Genomic DNA, 6,000 nt, shown 5'->3' on the forward strand with positions numbered 1-6,000 from the left:
AAAGTTATGGCCATTATACTAGAGGCTGTCCGAGAAGAGTTTGAAAAATGATTTTTGGAAATTTTGTTCTTCGCGAACGCGAGAGGAGGACCGCGAACGCGAAGAACAAATCCCTGGGCAGCAGAATAAAGTCCAAACTCATCTCACTCTTCCATTTTTGGACCAAGGGAGCTCGGGTAAGGGGATTTTTCGAGAGATTTTCAAGAAAAACATCGGGGTAAGTGTTCTTAACTCAATTTTGGTTAGGTTACCCGAATCCATTGTTATTTTTTAACATGTAATTGGTGATTTTAAGTTGGAATAGTTTGAAACCCCTCTTGGATATATTTGAGGATTTGAGGGTCGAAATGTTATCGGAAATTAGTAATTTTGGTATGGTTAGACTCGTGGTTGAATGGGTTGTCGGATTTTGTGAGTTTCTTCGGATTTCGAGACGTGGGCCCCACGAGTTAATTAGTATTTTCATATGGAATTAATTCCTATAATTAGTATTGACTGAATATAATTAACTGTGACTAGATTCGGGCCGATTGGAGGCCGATTCAAGGAGCAATGACATTTCGGAGTAGGATTATGCTCGGATCGAGGTAAGTAATGATTGTAAATATTGTCCTAAGGGTTTGAAACCCCAGATTACACATCGTGGTGAATGTTGAGGTGACTTACACGTTAGATGACGAGCGTGGGGTAGAGCACCTCTGGGGATTGTGACTTAGTCCATCCGGAATGATTATTTTAATGCGTGTTTGATAGCTAATTGTTGGATATTATTATATTTTGGGTTGTATGCCATGTTTGGGGCCTTGTGCCGACTTGTTGAGACCCTTAGGGGCATTTTTACTATTTTTCCTCACTCTATTTGTTTGAAAGCATATCCTCAGCCATGTTTTATCTGTTATTGCTTAAATCTGGCCTTATCACTATATTCTTAAAAAAATGTGAAAACTGTTTGGGTTGAGTTTCCTGTTTTACTGATGGTCCGAGTGATCGTGATTTGATTACGGAGATAGACCGAGGGTCTGATTGTGAGGTTGATGACTGAGATAGACTGAGAGCCTGATGGTGAGGTTAATGACTGAGAGGCTAGCCCGAGGGCCGATAGATATATACATGCACATGAGTGATGTTTGCCTGAGGGGCCTGATTATGAACTTATTGATTTTTCACTTCTGTTTAGAGTGAGTTTCTAGCGAATATGTTGATTTAATGACTTTTTCACTCATCTTTACACTGAGCCTCTGTCGAAAATGTTAGATAAATGTTTTTGAACAACTTTCATTTAAGCTGGGGTTTATGAGATGTTCAGAATTTAATCACTGATTTGGCTTTTGTTATTTTCACTGAGATTTTCTTGTTAGGAGGTGTTTATGACTCCTGTTTTACCCGAGGGGCTGTTTACGAACTATGTTTTGCCCGAGGGGCCAATTATGGTTTTCAGCTCTTTTATTAAAAATGGTATTGAATCTCTACTGAATCTGTCGGAAGGCATTTTTAAATGATTTTTACCAAAAGCTGGATTTTAAAAGAGGCGATTGACTCGTATTCTGATTTAGCAGCCTGTGTGCTTATTGAGTTTAACATGAATGCGGATTCATTTTTTCCTACTGCTTAGTCTTTATTTACTCTTATTACTTACTGGGTTGGAGTACTCACATTACTCCCTGCACCTCGTGTGCAGCTTCAGGTATTTCGGAACCCGGTAGCGGGTGTTGGTTGCTCAGACGCGGAGTCATCAAAGTTAGCAAGGTGGCTGCACGACGTTCGCAGAACCGCTTCCTTCCTCTCATTTTCATTTCTGTACTTAGTACAATTTACTTTTTTTTATTGCATTCAAACCTTGGTAGATGCTCATGGCTAGTGACACCCTGATGTCGGGCTTGTGTGTTATTTCGGCACGTTCATCCAGACTTATATTATGAAGTATTGTTTAATTAAAAGCTTAAAATGAATTTTAATGATTAAAGGATTTATATGAGTATTGTGTCGGCTGGCCTTGTCTTCACGAGAGGCGCCATTACGACCGGGTCCGGTTTGAGGTCGTGATAAGTTGGTATCAGAGCCTAGGTTACATAGGTCTCACGAGTCATGAGCAGGTTTAGTAGTGTTTCACGGATCGATACGGAAACGTCTGTATTTATCCTCGAGAGGCTGCAGAACCTTTAGGAAAACTTCACATTCTTGAATTCTTATCGTGCGTTCTTTGATTCAGCATGAGATGTAACTCTTGAAATTCCTTCCACGCGTTCGCACGCACGCATGAGCTCTCAGTATCAGATGTGCATCGATGGCTTGTAATTTCCCTGATCGAGGGGCGAGATGTGATCTCTGTGAGTTTGATGTTGGGCCAGTCTGGAGGACTTGAGGCCGGATCTTTGCCTATGGCTTGAGCACCGAGGTGCTGATTGCGTGAGCAAGTGTTTTGAACTTATACGTTCGGTTGTGCCCTATTGGTAGAAGTAATGACTGAATAGCTACGTGATGAGTATGTTATGACTGCGAGGTGTATTCATATGATTTGGAAATGACGAGAAGGGTGTGCTGGAAGATAGGAGAACTATAAGGTACTTGATTTTCAGTTCGATTGAAGGTATAGCTCCGAGTTATGGGTTTGAAGAATCTTTTCATGTCTCCTAGATTGGGAGCGAAGTAAATTTCATGTTGCGGTATGAGTTCAGACTCAGGAAGATTAAGTGACTGCGTAATGATTATGATGGTGGAAGGTATACCGAATGTTAGTTTGAGGCGAAGCAGGTGGGCTATCTCCTGCGGAGTGTTCTGAAGTTGTGTGATCCTTACGTTGTCTGTTAGAAGATCTCACTTGCAAGTGTAATATATGTGTTGCAAGTTAAACTTGGGTCGCTTAAGAGAGTGGGGTTCAGCTGTTGTGAGAGTGAATGCGAGGTTTGCAGAAGATTTAAAGTACCAGATGGTCTGTTTTTTACAAGCTTACCAAGGATTTGAATTTAATCTCACTATGGTATTACGACATCAATAGAGTATAAGCGTTACGAGTTATTGAGTGTGTTTTGATCTATGGCTTTAAACCAAGTGGGGGAGTCTGCTATTGCTTAGTTGATTGCACGGTTATGTGCTATGTTGGTTTCAGTTTAAGGCGTACTGGTGAATCAGTTATGGCTAACGGAGATTGAGACCAAGGATGTCTCAAGTAAAGGAAAATTTTGACAAAGGTTATGTCATGCTTTATAGGTGTATGAGAATCACGGAATGTCTTGAGTTGTTGTTGGTAATGGATGCTCGGTGCATAAAGCAGGAAGTGGCTTGGTTGTTCTAGGATGAGGTTACATTCTGCGGTGTCTGAGTGCTAATGAGGCACGGATTGTTCTGTTTGTTTGATCAGGCTAATTGCAGTTCGAATAGAGTGAATGACTCTAGAGAATGGTTCTAATGTGATCGAGATTCTACATATAACAATTGGGTATTTTAAGGTTGTATATGTGATTAGAATCTGAGTTTTCATTGGAAGATGTCAAGACTTGTCGTAATTTCTATAAATTGTGGGATTTTATGTATCAGTATCAGAAAAGTAAAGGTAACGTATTTAGATTCGTAGGAAGTCTCTTCAGAGCAAAGTATTTTGAAAGTGGTGCTTTTAGGGATATGTAAGAGAGTATTCAGCGGCTTATGAGTCTTAGACGGTGTGGTTTTGTGCTTGGGTCTCGTGTGGTAAGTCTGGGTTGAGAAATTGTGATGTTATAGAAAGAATGAGTATCAAGTTGAAGGTAAATCAAAAGGGAATTCGGATAGATGGGATAGATGGTAGTAGGCCGAGTTGGTATGGTAAGGATATGATTAGTTCTCTGGATCCTTACGAGATAATGAGTTTCTACAGGTGTTTCGCGGCAGTTCTCTTGGGTTTTAGTGACCTGCGTAGCTCGGTCGAGTTAGAAGGATTCAATCTTGATGATTTAGATTTGTGCAAATGGAAAGTTCTTGGTTAGTTGAGTACATAGTTGCTTGTAGCTCGGAAGGGATATGAAGTTCTCATGATATCCTAGGATGGTATGGCACATGCGATATGTTGTGTAGGATTAAAATTGTCACGTGTAAGGTCACAGTCAGATTTTAATGTAAGGTCATAAATTCTTAGGCAGCACGGGCAGTTTCAGATAATTAGAGAAATGAGCTTCAGATGATTTGAGAAATGATCTTCAGATGATTAAGGAAATGGTAATGCTAATTGAGGTGATTTGACGAGGGTATATGTTTCAGAAAGAGGCAATGTGATTAAGTGGATGGTACTTCGGTAGTATTGCAGCACTTCTTGCCAGATCGACTGCTGATATTCGCGTTTGCTTGGCAGCACAGAAGAATCTTAGAGTATCTCTCATGGAATGATTGAGTACTAGAGGTGAGTTATATATGCGAGTGGCGGAATTGGGATCGGATATGGTAATTCGTGTGTTTTATGAACTTGGAGACAGGAATTTCTCATATACAAGTTAGCTCGTGGTTGTGGATGGCAAAATGTGAGTAAGTTAGACAGATGTTAGTATGTGATATGATTCAGTCATTGTGAACCTTCTGAGGATTATTTATCTATTGTGGGTGACTAGAGTTGATGTGTGGTTCATTGGTAGACCTATATGGATGTGTGTTCTACATCGAGACGGCTTGTTGACTTCGAGTTGCTATTGATGAGGTGTATGTTGATTCGGTTGTTATTGAGCTATTAGTAATCGGGGGAATCTATGAGTTATCTTTCCGAGTTGCGAGGCGTTAGTAGCTGTGGGTTATAGGCACATGTGGTGCGGTTCCATTGGGGTTTCATAGTGGAATTCGAGCGGGAAAAGTATTGGGTATTGCTCGGTGGATGGCATATCGGTTGTGTCCCTTCGGGTAAGTGTAATGTTATGTCAATTGCTTCGCGGTGGTTATGAGGAATTCTTTGGTTTTAGGCATCATATTGTGCATGGTTGTCGATTTTGGAGCATAGGGACTTGATGTGTTTCATGTGGACTAGTGTTTGGATGAGGTCGCGCATTGGAGCGAAGTTATGTGGATGTATGATCCTGCGAGTTAGATTCGTGTGTTCTGTTTCTATGATGGGAGATGGGTTCTCAGTCTTGTGATGTGATGGTACTGGTGAGCTTGAGGTACAGCTCTTTCATTGGAGTCATTTTCATGATTTGAGTATGTTCGGACTGTTGCTTATTGGTGCGCGTTTTGCGCAAGTTGTGGCTTAGGCCTGTCTTGATGTGTCATGTCACCAGAGTAGCGTGTTGGATTAGAGGAGATCGTTGGGATCATTAATGAATACGAGTGGATTCGATTTCAGCATGATGGAAGGATAATATCGAGCTTTGGCTCAGAAATTTACTTTGGTATTTGCCAAAGGAAGAAGTTTCATGAATGGTTGATCTGGGAAATGGTTATGGCTTACCACGTGTTTTAGGGATAATTGGCAGTATATGAAAGTGTTGGGATGAGACTTTAGTTGATAAGGGTTTTTCTATCGGTATTCGGGTGCTGTGTGCAGCCGCTATGAATAGAAATTATCGCTACCAGCGTTTGAGTTACGTGGTTTATCATGGAATTGCATCCGAGGTTGCAGGTATGGTTTGTTACAGCTGGTTCAGTCTTATTCGGGATATAGATGTGATATTCTGATCTTGTGAATGATGTCCGAAGTGGAAATGTGGTTTAAGGCTTATTGGCTAGGTTGGAATGTGAAAAATGTAGTTTCATTGTGTTATCGGACCTATATGAGATAGGGTGACGTGGGATCACCCCGGGTATATACATGGTAAAGTTATTTAGCAATTGGTTGGCTTCTGGAACAACTCTGGGAACGTTCGAGGACGAACGTGTGTTTAAGTAGGGGAGGATGTAATAACCCGACCGGTCGTTTTGAGCTTTTGCACTTTGCTCGCCAGTTCTCGGGTATGATTTGCCCCGTGTGGTGTATTATGACTTATGTAAATCGTTGGTCTTGGTTTTAGGATTAATCAAAATGAATTTGGAAGAACAATTCTCAGTTTA

The sequence above is a fragment of the Nicotiana attenuata genome, unplaced genomic scaffold, assembly GCF_001879085.1.
Source record: "Nicotiana attenuata strain UT unplaced genomic scaffold, NIATTr2, whole genome shotgun sequence".
Classification (NCBI taxonomy): domain Eukaryota; kingdom Viridiplantae; phylum Streptophyta; class Magnoliopsida; order Solanales; family Solanaceae; genus Nicotiana; species Nicotiana attenuata.